We start from the raw sequence: 18523 nt of genomic DNA, 5'->3' as shown, positions 1-18523 counted from the left end.
TTTGTTATGAAATATACACACAGAGCCATGCCCAAAACAAAGATGCAGAGGTCACAAAACAAAGGTGTGCTTGATCATAAACCGAATTATCTGTGTGGTCCCCATTCACACTGAAACAGTGCAGACAGCTAAAATGCAAGCTGCCTTCCTAGGTACGACCCTCAGTCAAAAAGTCAGAGAAACTGTCGGGACAGTTAGCAACAGCTGATTGCAGTTTGTGAACTGGACATCAGTTGGTACTGATGTTGATTTCCCAGTGGGAGAGTTGCGTAGTGATCACAGACAAGATCGTCCTCGCTTTGGGGGTTCACACACTGGAGTACTTAGGGGAGAAGAGACATCATATGTGTGGCTTGTTCTCTTGAGGTTCAGAAAAGGACTAGCGATAATGGGGATGAATAGGCAGTCATGGAAGAACACAGCCAAGTGTTAAACCCAGCGAATCTTTGGATGAAGGTATGTGGGAGCTTTTCGTAATGCTCTGGCTATTTTTCTTTATGTCTAAAGTTATTTCAAATTAATTATTTAAAAAATCTATTCTAGGTGGCTTAAGGACTTGAATAGTACCCCCCCAATCTTTTAAAACTAAATGAAATATATAGATGAATATTCTTAAATTTTTATTTATTTAGCTGCACCAGGATCATAAGTTGCAGCATCTGAACCCTTAGTTGAAGCAGGTGGGATCTAATCCCCTGACCAGGGGTCAAAGCTGTGCCCCCTGCACTGGAAGCGTGGGGTCTTAACCACTGGACCATCGGGAAAGTCCCTCTTAAACCTTAAATAAGCATACAGAGCACGAACTGGAAGAGGTTAATACATTTGACCATAATAAATGAAAAACTTTAGTTCACCAAGTAACACCTTAAAGGAAATGAAAGGATACATTACCAAAATCATCAAGATTGGTATCAAGAACTAAAGAATTCCTTAAACCACACACACACACACACACACACACACACACACACACACCTTGAAATAAAACCAAGCAAAGGACATGAAAAGGTATTTCACAGAAGAGAAAGCATGTATGGTTTATTCCAGGAATAAACCACACACACACACACAGAAATAAAACCAAGCAAAGGACATGAAAAGGTATTTCACAGAAGAGAAAGCATGTATGGTTTATCACAGGAATATAAGCAAAACTGGCTTAATGTTCACAGTGCTCAGTGTCTCGGGGCCTTTGGCCTCCTGAGAGCCTTTCCTTCTGGGATGACCTCACCCTGGTCCATCTCTTTCTTACCACTGCACTCAGACCAAACAGTCGTGGAGGGGGGCACTTCAGAAATGAGGGGACTTCTTCTCAGTGAGTCTTCTTGGGGAGTGACAGCGTGTGACCCGTTCCCCCCCCCTCAGGGGGATGTCGGCCTGGTTTGCCTGGCTGGCCAGGTGTCTCTCCCTCAAATTAATTGCTCCCTCTTTGTAACTGGTGAGTGTTTTGGGGGAAGCGTTCCCAGAGTACGTGGACTTCCTAGTCCTTCTCATGACTCCACAGAAAGGCCCTAGCATCCACCGACCACTCCTGTCTAAGTCAGCCACCTCAGTGGTGGTCAGCAAGTGGTGGGTCTCTGTTTCCCTCATTTCTTCTGGACTTGCTGCTTGGCATTCTACAGCAGGAAGAGCTCCTTCCTTCCCTTCCTTCCTTGCACACTTCCTTCCCTCCTTTCCTTTCTTCCCTCCTCCCCTCCCTCCTTCCTTATTTCCTTCAGTGGAATATGCTTTGGTTCCATTATTTTCTTTTACACCCAGAGGAAGGGTTGAAAGTGACAATTATAAGGTAGTTATCTGTCATCAGAGAGTGAACGCTCCACCTGCCCGTCAGGATCTTGTGCCCAACATGAGAAAGACCAGCTCTTCTCCCCAAGGCGTCTGGATGTCACCTCTCCTCCTCTTAAAGTATTATCTGCTTTTTAAAAACTGTGTTCAATTAATTCATCTGTTTAGAGTGTCATTTTACCAGATGCGTATTTTTGCCAACTGTGCTTTTGAACGATGTAATTTCGTCAAGGGTTCAAACACAGAGACAGCCCTGACCTGGAGGTGAGGCTGGCTGCAAATGTCATCCATTATTTTGTGAGCTCACTGGAGGGGTGCTTGGCTGGGAGCCCGCATGAGCATCCTCTCATTTCCATCCTGGTGAGAGGCTCCAGGACGCTCTTTATGAGCAGACTTTTGGATAGACTTCCTTTCCGCTTGTGGGTATAAAGAGGCTCCTGGCGATAAGCTTTTCGACGTCAATCCGTCTCGCCCTGACAAACCAGCAAATCCAGCCTCATGGGTTTCAACCAGTAAGTTCCTGATGATCGTGAATGATTTATTAACACAGTGGAAATGATCACACTGCAGGTCACTCTTGGAGTCAGACAGATCGACGTGGGATTTGCGTTCTGGCTTCCTCCCTGAACTTATTTGCTGTAAAAATATGGTCCAGTAATTTACTTCCTTAGCTTCAGTTTCACTTATCTTTAAAATGGGTGTAAAAATATTGACCAGATGGGAGCTGTTGAGAAGAAAGCGCAGTGTTGTATTTAACAAGCTCAGTGTGTGTGTGTGGGCAGGGGTGTGGAAACTTTTCTGCGTCCTGGGCTCCTGTTTTCAGACTGTAGAGAGAACTCTTACCCTCCTCCCTTGGCAGGGGTGTGGTTTGGTGGGGGGGGCGGGGCGGATGCTCTGGAGTGGCACGGCGTCTCAGTCTCAACTTCCTCCTAGTTCTTCAGCGCCTGTTTTCCTGGAGTCACTTCTCCCTCGTGGGTCCATCACCGTGCTCTCGGTCACGTCTTATGCTGGACGATGGCCTTTGTTTCTAGGAGCCTCTGAAGTTGGTCTCCTCCGGGAGGCTTGCTGCATTCGTGAACTTGGAATCTGCTCTGCACTCTTCTTACCCCTCCGTTCTTCCAGAGGCACGTTGGCCCCAAAACCTAATTTGGAGAGGAAAGTGGGAGACCCACTTTAGCCTCAAGGTTAAGCCATCTTCACGGCTACAGGGGTGTATTGTACAGCACAGGAAATATAGCGAATATTTTGTAATTACTGTAAATAGAGCATAAACTTTAAAAATCATGTAAAAGGTAAATAAAATTTTAAACAAAACACTACATGCAGAAAAAAGAGATTTCGCCGTCTTCTCTGCTCAAGTTTTTATTAGAGGTTGGCTCTGAGATGTCAAGCGTTTGCCCAGATGGATGAGGCTCTTCTCTGTTTCTCATCAGATCTGTGTTTCTGTGTGTGCTCTGCTCAGAACCTTGGGCCGAGGGAGGGGTAATCGGTGCCCCAAACCCCTGATATGTTACAGATAATCACGGATCACAGCATCATGTGTGTGTATTAAACACATAACCCTGGGTTAACCTGGACCCCTGGCTTCCTTGATGGAGGCTGAAGAATTTGAATGAGCTTGAAGCAGACAAAGCGGGATTGTAGTGGATAGAGCTTCACTTCAACATAAATCATTCACAGTCTGAGATGGATGTTAAGCTGCTCTGTGCTTGTCTCGTTGGGATTATAGGTTATAAATTGAATCGTCTTCTTCCAGAAAGAGGCATTGAAGTCTTAACCCCAGGACCTCAGAATGGGATCTTATTTATAGAGGTAATCAAGTTAAAGAGAGGTGGTTAGTGTGGCCCTTAATCTAATAACATCCCTACCTTTATAGAAGGGCAAATTTAAATACAGTGACCGGCACGCCCAGAAAGAAGAGGGTTTGAAGACAGCCGTGCAACGATGGAGTCAGGATTAGATGTGACATCTTTAAAACAAGGAATTCCAAAGATTTCTGGAAAAACCTCCTGAAGTTAGCACCGTCTCCCTCACAGACCCTTCCTCAGAAGGAATCACCCTGATAACACCGTGAGCTTATACTTACAGCCTCCAGAGTGTTGAGACATTAAATCTCTGTCGTTCAAGCCACCCAGTCGGTAGCACTTGGTTATGGCAGCCTTAGCAAACTAGCCCATAGGCCCAGACGACGCTGGTGGCGGTGGGGTGTCTCACTAGAGGGAGCAGAGTCTGGGGCGGAATCAGTCTCGGAGTAGCAGGTGAGGTGCCTTCGCCGAGCTGAAGGAAGGGCTTCCCACCTTCTCTGTGGCCAGAGGTCCACTGGGCGGAGACGCTGAGGCCTGGGGAGGCCTGGAGTGCTTCCTCTCCTGGTGGAAGTCCGCCGGCCGCTCTGACCGCAGGGACAGCCGGAGCCAGACAGCGCCCAGGACAGTCGCTGGCTGGGGCCATGGCTGCACACTGTTTTCAGTGTTTATTTCCCTTCCACAACTCCTGATCCTAGGAAGCTGTCACAAGAGTTTACAGCTGTGCTGTGAGATATGATGCTCTACATCCAGGACGAAGGAGACAAGAGGTGCACTGTAGGTACCATGAGAGGCACAAGTGGTGTCCTGGGGCCCCGGCAGGCCCCCAGATGGGGTTCGAGCAGGCAAGTTTGAAGGCCTTGTCCCTGGCCCATTGAGGGGTGGCCTTTCGGGAAATGCTCAGAAATATCTGGGGGAACTTTTTGAGAATGGATAATTCACAGCAAGAAATCTTGCCACATTTGAAGTGAATGTAACTGGTAGCGGTGGTTTAGTTGTTCAGTCACGTTCGACTCTTTGCAACCCTCCGGACTGTAGCCCACCACGCTCCTCTGTCCATGGGATTCTCCAGGCAAGAATACTGGAGTGGGCTGCCATTTCCTTCTCCAGGGGAACTTCCCGACCCAGGGATGGAACCTGGGTCTCCGGTATTGCAGGGAGTCTCCTGCACTGCAGGCGGATTCTTTACTTTCTGAGCCACCAGGGAAGCCCGTATATAACTGGGACATATTCAGTTGAATGAGGGCATGTCGCATGTCTTTGCTTAAATGATGTCCAAGGAGAATGATTCCAGGCTTAAAATTCTATTGTTCTAATTAAACAAAGCTGCCACCGAGCAGGGACTAGGTTCTGCAGGTGAAGGAGGACTGCCTTCAGACCCTCAGGCAAGGAGGTCGGAGCCAGTTCAGGGTGGCTGCTCAGGATCAGGAATTACTAGCCACTGTGAGGAGTGACAGCTGGCCGCACATGCGGGAGGCCCAGTTTTCGCATCTAAAAAATCCTTGGGGGCCAGTGGTGGTGGGGAGCTGGGTGAATTTCTAAGATTCTTTCCAGCACTATAATTCCAAGATTCTGGGAGGACAGAACTAGTAGATATCAGACCAACAATCTGAGGCTATTCAATTTGAGGACAAACCACCCCAAACAGTAAGAGCCCCAAAGAGTATCAACCTCCATGGGTAAAGTCAGAGAGCCTTGGGGCTTCCCTGGTAGTGCAGTGGGTAAGAACCTGCCTGCCAGTGCAGAGGACACGGGGCGTTCAATCCCTGGTCCGGGACCCCCACCTGCCACAGAGTGGCCAAGCACACGTGCCGCAGCTCCTGAGCCCTTGTGCTGCGACTGCCGAAGTCCGCGCGCTTAGATCCTGCTGCTTTCTCTGGCAACAAGAGAGGCCACCGCCTTGAGAAGCCCAGACACTGCAGAGAAGAGCGGCCCCTGCTCACAGCACCCAGAGCAAGCCCACGTGGCAACGAAGACCCAGCCCAGCCAGAAGCAACTAAATAATGAAATAAAAAGTTATTTAAAAATATTTTCTGCTAAAAAAAAAAAATCACAGAGCCTTTACAAAGCATCTTCTATAAGACAGGTGCCCTCTAGGTGTAACAGGGGAGCAAAACGGACCTGGTTTCCAACCGCAGGCCTCTAAGCATTTAGAAAGACCCAGGCAAACACACTGAGGAATAATTCCAAACTGTGAAAGGAGCTCACACTCCTGGGGTGGGAAAGAAGCAGCCACAGGAGGAAGCTACTCCACACTGGGGAACTGTATCAGTCCCTAGGGCTGCGGCAATAAACTACCACAGCGTGGTGGATTAAGAGGACACACGTCTGTTGGCTCAGGTTCTGGGAGCTGGAGGCCTAACGTCACGGTGTCGCAGGGCCAGGCTCCCTCTGGGGGTTGAGAGCGGGTCCTTCCACGAGTTCTCCTGGCTCCCGGCGGTTGCTGCATCGTTGGCAGGCCTTGGCCGGTAGTTCCCCTCCACCTGTCTACAGATGGTGGTCCTCCCTCTGTGTCGTCAAATCTCTCTCTTTTTAGAAGGACACTCGTCATTAGATTTAGCACCCACCCTAACCCAGCACAAGGGCTACCCTGGTGGCTCAGATGGCAAAGAATCCACCTGCAATGCAGGAGACCTGCATTTGATTCCTGGATCGGGAAGATCCCCTGGAGAAGGGAAAGGCTACCCACTCCCGTCTTCTTGCCTGGAGAATCCCCATGGACAGAGGAGCCTGGCAGGCTACAGTCCATGGGGTCGAAAAGAGTCGGACACGACTGAGCGACTAACACTGACCCAGCACGACCTCATCTCATCTTGATTACGTCTGCAAAGGCCGAATTTCCACATTCACGAGGATCTGGCTTAGGACTTGAACAAACCCTTTCTTGAGACACTTCAGCGATCAAGGATGTTTTCTCTGAGGAGTTGATACTTAGGTTGAGACCTGAAAGAGAGACAGTGATAGCTGGGCAAAGAACCAGGATAGAAAATAGAACTTGAGGCAGGAAGGACCTTGCATGTGTGAGTCTCGGTGAATCCAGCCGGGGAAGGTGGAGTAAAGTGAGGCGACAGCGGTACAAGGTGAGTTTGGACAAAGGTTGAGGCCGTGTAGGCCACCGTAAGGAATTTGGATTTTATTCCAGACGTCCTGGGAAGCCATTGTGTTTCAAAGGAGGAGAGTGTCCCAGGAGGGTGAGGTGGTGACCTGGTCTGGACAGGACCTGGTCTCTGCATCATGGAGTGAAAGGGGCCAGGAGGAGCGGGGAGTCGGTGCAGGCGGCTCTCAAGGTGGCAGGTGAGGCAAGCTGGAAAGAAATGGATGCATTCTTGAGACTTTAGGAGAGCGAATCAACAGGATGGATCTGGATAGATTGACTTCTTATATAGGTCCTTGTCCAGAGGCACAGAGTGAGATTTTAGTGTCTTGCACATAGGGTAAGTTAGGTCATCAACTTAACTTATAAAAATTAAGTAGTAGCCACATTAGAGCTTGAGTCCAGTGCCTTTTACTCAGTGTTGACAAAAGCTGGTCTTAGGCCATCTCAGATGGTTTGACCTGAGGTAATCTTTGTGTATATTCCACACAGTGTTTGAATAGTGGGGATAGGTCACATGACCACCTAGAGCTCCAGTTGCTCTTGCCAAGTCAGGAAAGCTGGCAGCAAAGGGGCTTGCAGACTTGCCTGGTCCAATGATCTGGAATTGAACACAGCATGCCCTTCAGACAGACCGCTCTCGGGTCCCCCAGTCTGCTACTGGGTTCTGATATATAGCCAATGTTGTTGCTGTTCATCTGCTGAGTTGTGTCCTGACCCTTTTGCGATCCCATGGCCTATAGCCCGCCAGGCTCCTCCATCCATCGGATTTCCCTGGCAAGAACACTGGGATGGGTTGCCACTTCCTTCTCCAGGGGATCTTCTCGATCCAGGGATGGAACCCGCATCTCCTGCACGAGAGGCAGATGCTCTACTGCTGAGCCACCAGGGAAGCCCGTGTGTCTTACGTCCTTCTCTTATCACCTCCCTGGCCCCTCTGGGGCTTGAGTTTGCTCCTCTGCTGATTATGACATGCAGAGTGGTTTTGCTTTGTGTGGCCCCTTGTGAGCTTGTGTGGCAGTGGGTGGGTGGGTGATAGGGTATTTGGGATTCAGGCTCAACGTCTTCCTCTCTAGAGATGTTGAGACTTGATGAGAACTGTGACAAATCCAGAAAGTGGCCTGACTGATTCTCACATGAAGATTCAAGGACTGAATCTGACGACTCTCTCGCTTCTCCAGGTTTTAGTCCTTTCCCCGGTACTGTCTGAAATCGGTTACAACAGCTTTCAAATCACCAGGGACAGTAGACACACCGTCTTCTGTTTAAGAAAGCAGGCAAATGTATAATGTATTTTGAGGGGATTTTCACAAACATAATGAAATCTTACAAAAGAAAGCTTGTTTTCAGCTCCAGTTTTCAAGGAGATTAATCTTCGTAGAACACATTTTTTTCCTGAGTATTACTGGAAAGAGGGAATTTCAGGAATTATAAGTGCCTTAGAAAATCAACTTGGACATCTCCCCCATGAACTGATTACTAAATTATGAAACCACGAGGGACTGCACATTGCTTAAAAGTTCAGCATGGGAGCAAATGGCTTCTTAGCAAAGGCCACCCAAGGTCTAACATTTATTTCTTTGGAAATATGTCTAAAGCTGACATGAAATGACCTCTTACCAGGCCTTTTACAAGCGTGCTGGCTGCATAGATAAGTGGGCTTTCATTCACAGGTGAGCAGCTAAAAGGGAATTCTTGTTTCTGCTCATGAAGAAGTAACGACCAGCTCTGGGAGAGTTGCAGAAAGGAAATCGGTGTTTCCACTTACATGTCCTCTGAACAACAATAAAATATTTATCAGCCGCCAAATAAAAAGACAGATTATTCTTTAGATTCTGAGAACCTCACTGAGGTTTCCTCCCTACCCTTTGGCCTAATCGTTTAGTGTCTTGTCACAAAACAGGATAAAACGTACCAGATACATATGACAGATTGTTCCTAGTTCGAGTATGCCTTGAATCGAGCCTGCAGTTGAGGTGACATTTATAGTCTCCATTAAATGATGGCAAAAGTTGGAAAAAGTTGGAAGGTGGTTGTTATTAATGTGTGTGTCTCAGTTTGGTTAGAAGCAGAACTCCTTCCTAATATTTATGTTGGAAGGCAGGATCCGTCTGGTTGGAGTCCCTTATGTTTCTCAAGGAATAATGCGGACAGAAGGTGGAGATGGTATGACTTGCCCAGCGGTTTATCTAAGTGTCTTTCATTCTTTAGAAGCCAGTGAGTTGTTGACGATTCTGTTTCCAGCCTGCATTGTTTGTAAGGAAAGGTTTTTCCTCCCTCCTTCCGCCTTCCCTTCCTCCCGTGTTCTCTGCCTCCTCCTTCCCTTTAATACAATGCTTGAGTTTTATTATATTAAATACACACATAAATGAATGAATAAATACCAGCTACCAGGAAGACTCCCTGTAACCTAGAAAGTTGTCTTTAGTAATATGTCATGAAATTCGGCAGCCAAAGAATAATTTATAACGGAGTTGGCCAGTCAGTGAAGGTGCCACCTCGGGTTAGGCAGGAAAGAGAACATTCTTGGACTTGTCAGCGAAAAGTCAGTGTTTGCTTGACATTCAAATCAAAAGACCCACTTTGAATGGCCAGAGATTCCCTCTCCTGCCTGTGGTATTCCTGTCTGAGTCCAGGCACTTACCCTGGCACGTTTCACTGGTCTTTCCCAACCATCATCACCCCATCTGCCGTCTGGAGAGCCAAAGAGATGATTTTGCATCAGTCTACACACCCTGGCCCCAACCAATGCCAGAAAGTTGTTTGCACCCTAGGCGAGCTGCTAGGGCAGTGTGCAGTGTGGGTTTCCTGGGTCTTGGGTTCTCTATCACATCACATTGAATTTAACTGAATAAGAGAGATGGTCTGTTTTCTCTTGGATCCTGCCCACCGGTCACAGAATGGCCTTTGAAATTCTGTCCTCAAGCCATCTAGCACACCTTCAGAGCAGATTGGGGGTGGAGGGAGAAAAAGGGTGGTGAGAGCCGTGAGCCTTGTTCTTTTCCAGAGCTGAAGACAGATAGAGTTTACCTCCACTTGGCAGTGTAGGTATATGGATGTGCTGGACTCTTAAGTGATGTTTGGGGGTGTTGGGGAAGCCTGGTAAATGAGACTCAAGTTCACTCTTGTCTCTATTAATCAAAAGTAGACATGTATGCCTGCTAGCCTGAAAGCATGGACATCAGACTCGGGCCCCGCTACTGAGCATTTGCTCAGAGGCTGCTATGAAACAACTGGAAAATGAGTGCACACCCCCAGTCAAGGGGAGACAGGCTGCTCAGACAACCTGTACTTATTGCACTCCTTTTTTTTTTTTTGGACTTTACCTGCTGCCCAGAACTTTTGATGTGTAGGAAAATGATGCTCTTTTCTTTCCTCCTTTTGGTGATGCTAAAGACTGATGTTTCACATTTTTAAAACTGTTTTCTGATTACTGGCAAGAATTAGCCATTAACAAGAGAAAGGGTGTAATTTAGATGATACAGAGTGTTTAATTCAGAAGAGAGAGAGCTCACAGGAGGCCCTTGGAGTTGGAAAGACTTCTTCTCCAGATATTTTCTCCTCTCTTGCCACTCGCTGGATAAGATGCTTATCCTTTGGGCCCCAAAGTCGTCCTGGCACATGACACGCCTCCACTTGCCGCATTTTGTAATGAGTGTAAGTAGGGCGACTGGACATCTTGGTTTGTCCAGTCAGTCCTGATTTCTGTCTGCTCTTCCAGAATAATTGTAAACGGTTCTCCCTTTTACGTCCCAAGGTCCAAGTTTAGATTGTAGATATCATTGGAATATAAACTGAGGACCACATAATCCAGGGTTTTTATGCCCTTGCAGTCAAATAAACATAATCTAGTAACTAAAAGTAATTTAAAATGTTTCTTGTGTCTCAGGAGGGACACGGAAGACTCTCTAAACTGCAGTCTACCACGCCATTCTTGGGAAGTCACTCTCCTCTCTTTCCTAAGTTCCCCCAGGTCAGTGCCTGCTCTGAAAGTTTGCAAACGAAACAGCCCGACTTTGCACCTTTTATTCCATCTTTCCTCTCCCTCTCTGTCTGGGTGTTTCCCTTCTCTTTCTCCATTCCCTTAATTTCGCTTCGTGAAGCTGCCGAGCACAATGAGGCAACGGGAGAACTCTCCTTCCAGGGTGAAGCGGGGTAAGATTCCTAACCGGCCAGAGCCGTCTTGCGCAGCTGGAAGCCAGACGAGGGAAGGCTGAGAAGTCTTATCGGCGACTAAAGGTCCTCTCTGCCGCAAGCTCTCTGAGAGGCAGGCTGAGTTCTGCATCGGTGCTTGGCACAGAGAGCTACTCAAGAAGTATTTGATTTGTTGAAGTAGATCAAGGAGGATTCTACCTGGCTCTGAAGGAAGAGCAGGATTCGAGTGGGGGTAGAGGCAGTAGGAGGAGTTCCAGGGAAATAAGAATCAGGGCGTGCGTAGATGTGGGCTCACGTGTCGTGTGGTGGGATGTGACGGGACTGGGAGATGGCATTGGATGCTCACGGGCGGTAAAGTGGAGAAGCTTATGGGCTCAGACAGCTCTGGAAGTGTTCTGGAAGTCTGGGGGGGGAGCTGTGCTGCGGAGAGCCAGGTCAGGCTCACGAGCTACGGCAAGACGTGGTGGGAATCATAGTTCAATCTGCCAGTTTCTTTTGGGGGTAGTTGCTATGTTTGTCCCTTGGATGACAAGGAGGTCAAACGAGTAGATCCTAAAGGAAACCAACCCTGAATATTCATTGGAAGGACTGTTGCTGAAGCTGAAGCTCTAATCCTTTGGCCACTTGATGTGAAGAACCGACTCATTGGAAAAGACCCTGATGCTGGGAAAGATGTGAAGAACTGGCTTTTTGGAAAAGACCCTGATGCTGGGAAAGACTGAGGGCAGGAGGAGAAGGGGGTGACAGAAGATGAGACGGTTAGATAGTATCACCAACTCAGCGGACATGAATTTGAGCAAACTCCAGAAGATCGTGGAGGACAGAGGAGGCTGGCATGCTGCAGTCCACAGGGTCGCAAAGAGTTGGACACAACTTAGCGACTGAAGCAAACAGTTACTATGCTTGGTACACTGGATGACATTGTAATGGATAAAGAGCCTATAGCACATAGAAGGAACTCCATAAATGATGGTTAACACCACCACCGTCATCCTCATTGTCATCATCATCCTCACCGTAATCATTTTGATTATTGGGAAAGTCTTGGGGTGGAGAGACATGCTGGTGGATTAAGAAAGGTGCTGTGGAAGGAAGCAGGGGAGCTTCTCTGGGAAGAAAGGAGGCTCCGTGCATAAGGGCAGAGTACTAGCCGAGGAGGAGATACTTTGCTCAGTGCCCCTTGGGTAAAGTTAGGATGGAAGCTTATTTGTGCTCAGCATTAAAGACGTCTTCATATTCAAAGCGCCAACCATTAAAGAGATTGTGTCGCGAGGAGGAAGTGAGCTCCTGGTGTTGGAAGAGACAAGCGGAATCTGGATGACCACCCGCCTGGGATGTTGCTGTTGTTGTTGTTGTCCAGCTGCTCAGTCGTGTCTGACTCTTTGCAACCCCATGGACTGCAGCATGCCCGGCTTCCCAGTCCTCTATCATCTCCCAGAGCTTGCTCAAACTCATGTCCTTTGAGTCTGTGATGCCATCCTACCATCTCATCCTCTGTTGCCCCTTCTCCTCCTACCCTCAGTCTTTCCCAGCATCAGGCTCTTCACATCAGATGGCCAAAGTATTGGTGCTTCTGCTTCAGCCTCAGTCCTTCCAATGGCGGGAATGTTACAGGGGCTTTAATAAACATGTGGAAGAGAGGAGTCATTTTCTTTGAGATCCCCTCCTGCTGAGTGAGGATTTGTACCTTTAGAGCATGGGCCAAGTTAGTAGCAAACAAAATGGCACGGAGAGGTCATGGTCTGCACCAGTGGTTCTCAACTGTGGGCCCTTTCACCCCCAGGGAACACTCGGCAATGGCTGGAGACGTTTTGGGTCATTAAAACTCAGGGGAAGGTGCTATTAGCATCTAGCGAGTAGAGGTCAAGGATGCTGTTAAACACGATAATGCACAGGTCAGCCTCCCTCCAACACAGGATTATCCAGCTCCAATTTCGCTATTGGCAAGGTTGAGGAACGCTGGCCTGTAGTTTAACGTCTGTTGAACAGTAATGAGCGTTGCTGAATGGATAAACGCTGACTCACATTCACCAGGTAGTATTTTCTTAAGCAATGAGCCAGAAATGCTGCCAAGTATGCCCTTTCTGTTGTGGTTTTCACACACATCTCAAAGGTTCTTCTTTTTTCTTCAAAGCTTCTTTGAAGTCAGTGAAACTGGTTAAGAAATGCAGTGGGCGATAAGGACAAATGCTCTGTAAGAACTTGTTTGAAACCTAATTCTGGCTCCCATCCAGGAGGCTCTGTGGAGTGCAGTCTTGTATTCCTCATACTCTCTGGAGGGTAAATGCCTTCCCTGACGGCTGAAGATGAATAAAGAAGGTTCAGGTTTCACAGATTGTTTCTTGGTAACCTGGTCATTTCTTCATTTTGTACACGGCTCACAAATGGCTGTGGTGACCATAGGTCCAGATTTGCTGGAAACAGTCATGGTTTGCCCGTAATGTGTTGGGGTGATTATTAATAGTACCTTTTTGTTTTAATCAACAAAAGTGTCCTGGTTTAGATAACAAATTAATATTAATATTGTAAACTTAGTATTAGTTGACCAATGGGTATTTTAACCATGCATCCACACCATTTTAAATAATATGCATTACTCAACTTTAGCGCTACCAGTTTAAAAATAACTCCTCAATAGTGGCTAGTTTGATTCATTACCACCATCATGATAGCTACTTTGAATTACTTGTCTCGAATAGTGATGACCTCTGTCCTTCAAGCCACATTCCAGCCCACTTCCTGCTGCGATCCACTACCCACGTTTATGACTTGCTTGGGCAGACCATGGACCCGGAATCAGCAGCCACTGGGAAAGGTAAGTAACTTGCAGAGGGCCAGCTGATCTTGCTCTGATCAACCCAGGAACACATTTCTATAAGACACACAGCCCTTCTCTAAGCTGTTAAGCAAATCCTTTCTAAATCATGACCCCTCTGCGTTAATTTTAAATCCCCTTTTGCCTTTTATGTCCACTTCTCAGCTCCATTTCCGAAACCACTGGCTTTTCCTCAACTCTGATTTCCAAAGAGGTGATTCTGAAATGTGGTTTCATCGGTTTCCTGAAGAAGGTAAAAATGATAGATTTGATCAGGCAACTCTGTGTTTTGCAAATACAGTGTCCCGAGTCTCAGCACTGAAAACTTAAACAGGGAATGATTTCTGTTCCATGAAGCTTTCTGGCCATAAAGACCACAAACTCCCTTCTGCTTGTCTAAGATTGTCTTTTTCCTGCATTGTTTTGCCCTATATTGTACTTCCCTCAGCTCTTTGGGGGAGAGGAATGTTTGTTCAGCAGGTGCTATGTATGGTAAATTGCCAAATGCATTCACGTTGCTGTATAAATAATGAGAATTTCTGCATTCACAGACACTTTGATTGCAACAGTGATAATATATCTCCCTTATTTTAGCAAAAAAAAAAAAAACAAACCCAAAACCATGTAGGCAAGAGTTTTACCTTGCTTCAGCAGATAAGATGTATCGGGCTGGCACATGACCTTATTTTTCTTTGTCAAAACTGTTAGTGGAGCAGTCCATGAAACTGTTACCGAAAGGTGTGGGGTCCGCCTGCTCACCGCTCAAAAACGAAGAAGCAGACCAAGCTGGCGGAAAGGAAATTTTCTTTATTTCAGATGCTGGCGACTGGGGTGGGGGCAGTCTGTCCACAGGCCGACTCCTCCACACTGGCCACCAATGGGGCGAGAACTTTTACACAGAGTGGGGGGGTTCATGCAGAAACAGCGCAGTCGTCTCTGTCGGCCGTCTTGAAATTGGTCGTCGGTGGTCTGACCAGAGTCCCCTTGGTTGTTTCAGGTTCAGTTAATCTACAGTTCCAGGGGCCGTTTGTTCCACTTCTTCGAGGCCCGTTCTCAGAATTGTAGCGGCTCATGTCACGGCTACAGTCCGGTGGTCGTGTAGTTAACTTCTCCATTTGATGTTTTAGCATCTATGTGACAGCTCATAGCATATGGTTCTGACTGTTATCTACAGCCCTTGAGAAGGAGCTGACTGTCCTTGTTTATGCTTAATGACCATAGTATTATTATCTGGTCTCCTTCGACTGTTTTCCCTTGTTTCTGCATTTCTTATTTCTCTGATTAAGCTTATTCTTAGACTAAAGTTTTCCATAGACAAGAGGCAGGCAAAGGACACTGAGGGGGCAAGGGCCACAGGGTCCTGCTCTTTTTCAAGACTGCTCCTAAAATATGCCAATTGCTTAGAATGCGAAAACCATGAACTTCACTGGGCTCCATCTGAGCACAACCCATCCCCCCCCTTCCAGTTGACTCCCTACGGTGGGATTCCCAGCTTAAGTTATCAGGGGGCTTCTTTTCCTGTGCCTTCTCCTTGCCCTCCCAGCATACCATGTGACAGCATCTGTGTGTCAGAAGCACGGACTTGGGGATTTGTTAGGAAACCAGACCTCCAGCTGTGTGACCGCCAGCAAGTCAGCTAATCTCTGTGGGTCCCGTACGCGTCACTGTTGTTGAATCGCTGCTCACTCGTGTCCGACTCTCTTCGATTGCATGGACTGCAGCCTTCCAGGCTCCTCTGTCATGAGATTCTCCAGGCAAGAATCCTGGAGTGGGTTGCCATTCCCTCCTTCAGGGGATCTTCCTGACCCAGGGATCGAACTCAGATCTCCTGCATTGGCAGGCAGATTCTTTACCACTGAGTCACCTGGGCAGCCCTCAAATGCTTTAGGGGAATGAAAATAAAAAAGCTCATCTGATAGGGCCATTGTGGCGGTTAAATGACAGTGTATGTATATGTCTCTAGCACCTGGAACAGAGAAACACAGAATAAGGCAGCGATTCCTCTTCTCCCTTCCTGTCTCCTTTTGTGTTGTTGTCAGGTTTATTGAAAATATTATAGCGCAGCTGCTGCTGCTAAGTCGCTTCAGTCGTGTCCGACTCTGTGGGACCCCGTAGACGGCAGCCCGCCAGGCTCCTCTGCCCGTGGGATTCTCCAGGCAAGAGCACTGGAGTGGGGTGCCATTGCCTTCTCCAATGTGTGAAAGTGAAGTCATTCAGTTGTATCAGACTCCTAGCGACCCCATGGACTTCAGCCTACCAGGCTCCTCTGCCCATGGGATTCTCCAGGCAAGAACACTGGAGTGGGGCCCCATTACAGCATAGCAGAAAGACTCAAGCGCCTCCACGTGGTGTTTTGAGATTCATCCCACCTGTAGGCCAAGTGACCTGCAGGTTGGACAGACTGCCCAAGTCCAAGGGCTTCAGCATTAGCGTCAGGACCTACGTCAGTGATTTCCTGATCCTGGGCTGGGACCTCAGGCGCGTAATTGTCTCTCCTCTGTCCCACCCCTCCTGCAGCTCCAAGAAGACCCCTCTCATGGGGCTCCCTGAACCTGCATCATCAGAGGTGGCTGTAGCCCGCACTCTTGCAGCAGAGCTTCTTGACGGAAATAATGGTGATCTCCTTGCACACGTGCTTGTTGGTGTGGAAGTCATTGCTCAGGCGCGTGCAGTACTCAGTGATAACCCGGGCGGACTTCTTCATGGTGTTGTGGGAACACAGCCCGTGTAGGCGGGTCCCTGGTACAAGAGCAAGGCGGCCGTTCTCCCCGGTAGGTGCCCCCGCATCCCTGCCATCACACATCTCCAAGTCAACAGCCATCATCCGTCTCCATGGCCACCCTCCCAAGAGACGGCGAGCAACGTAAGGGCAGGGACAAGGCCTCTTCACCTCTGCAGCTCCACAGTTGGCTTAGAAGAAAGCAGGCACTCAGGACATATTTTCTGAGTCTATCAACTCGGGGAAGAACTTGACAGCTTCCAAGGGTAGCACTTTATTGTTACCCTCTCTTCCTACTTAAAAAAAAAAAAACCCTCACAAAATTCCCAACTGGGAAGCACTGCGGCTCTCCTGTGAGTTTGAGCACACGGCTCGTGCTGGCCTTGGGAGGACGGTCCCTCTGTCCCCACAGCCCCGGAGGAGATCAGCGGTGGCCCCTCTGGCGTGGAGGCTTCGGGGCTCTGCCCGGGACACGGTACCAGGGGGGGCCTCCAGCCCCTGTGGTCTGCTGATGGCGCACGGCTATAGCCTTGTCTGGAGCCTTCCCTCCACCCACAGGAGCCCTTTGTCCAGATTAGGGACAGTATGTCCACCCTCCCTGCCAGCTAACCTGCTGCTCCCAATGACTGATGCTGTTGGTGTTCAGTTGCGAAGTCGTATCCACCTCAGCACGCCAGGCTTCCTGTCCTTCACTATCTCCTGGAGTTTGCTCAAATTCATGTCCATTGAGTCAGTGAAGCTATCTAACCATCTCATCTTCTGCTGCCCTCTTCTCCTCCTGCCCTCAGTCTTTCTCACCATCGGGGTCTTTTCCAAGGAGTTGGCTCTTCACATCAGATGGCCCAAGTGCCTCAGCAACAATCCTTCCAATGAATATTCAGGGTTGGTTTTCTTTAGCATTGACTGATTTGATCTCCTTGCTGTCCGGACTCTCGAGATAAAGGAATGCAAAAGCATGGCGCCTTTGGGATCATAATTATGTGAAAACCAAGTCTGATTGATGGCATTGTAGATCTGGTCAGTTATAAGACTGTCAATGAGGGGGTTGTATGGCTCAGTCTTCAATCAATGCACACATAACAGGACAGAATCAAAGCCTTTCTGCAGAGTTTTTCTTTTTTTAATTTAATTTTTTTCTCATGAAGCATGTGAGCTCTTAGTTCCCCAGTCAGGGATCAAAACCAAACTGCCTGCTTTGGAAGCACAGTCTTCACCACTGGACCACCAGGGAAAACCCCAGAGCTTTTCCATAAGAGGCCTGTCCAGTGAGAGTCTGCAGACCCTTTGCGACGTTCAGCAGGCTCCCATTGCTTTTTTTTAGTACTTTGTACACATTTGTAAAAGATAGGTCCTATTTTAGTATTTCAGATTTGAAGCTTCTTAGACATCAAAATTTACCAGTTTATGGCAAAGGATCAAAATGAGTTTCCTGTGAATGCTTAATAATTCTTAACATTTGATAGGGAAAAGCTTATTATCAAAAAGTAGTCTTAAAGACCCAACTCCAGAAAGCCAAAATGTTCTCATTGTGTCACTGATAGAAGTACAGGTTCACTTATTCGTGGTAACTAGCTGTTTTCCAGAATGCTTAAAATAAAACATTCTGATAGTATAGAGAAGACAGAATTGATTTTCCAAAGACACTATTTAAGTCTAACAGAACTAAACTGAATGTGTTTTCCCTCTGACCATGTCAAGATTTTGTTGCACTTCAAGTTGGAAGGTATGAACATTTGTTAACTTAGCGTTAGAGATATGCAGAAAAAAGCCCTTAATAATAGAGATTGTTTGCTTATAACGACAGGGAGCTTGAAGGCAACGCATAAGCTAAGTTGACTTGGTTTGCATGTTGTCCAGAAGTTTCCAGAAATGGGTCCTGTGTCCACACACAGCATCTTCACTCACAAAAAGTCCGTGTGGGTGGTGTTGGAAATGATATTAAAGATCATTTATTCTAATTCACTTATTTTATTTTGCAGAGGAAGAAACTGGGGACTGGGAAATGGAGTGGTCACAACTGCAGTTGGCCCTCAACAGAGTTCGAACTTCAAGGGTGTGAGTCAACCTCTAGGTGAATTGTTTTCAATAGTAAACACTGTGATACCGTGTGGTCTGGTGTTGGTAGAGTCTGTGGGCGCTGAGCTGTGGATACC

At 47.6% G+C, this 18523-nt stretch overlaps 1 pseudogene; it reads right to left on the bottom strand.

The window, feature by feature from the left end:
• Positions 1–15982: 15982 nt before the first annotated feature.
• LOC138098008 (small ribosomal subunit protein eS17-like) lies at positions 15983–16472 on the bottom strand (annotated as a pseudogene).
• Positions 16473–18523: the final 2051 nt, after the last annotated feature.

The sequence above is a fragment of the Capricornis sumatraensis genome, chromosome 22 (assembly GCF_032405125.1).
Source record: "Capricornis sumatraensis isolate serow.1 chromosome 22, serow.2, whole genome shotgun sequence".
NCBI classification, from domain to species: Eukaryota; Metazoa; Chordata; class Mammalia; order Artiodactyla; family Bovidae; genus Capricornis; species Capricornis sumatraensis.
Note: the sequence above shows the minus strand (reverse complement) of the source record. Positions and strands in the feature narration are given on the sequence as shown.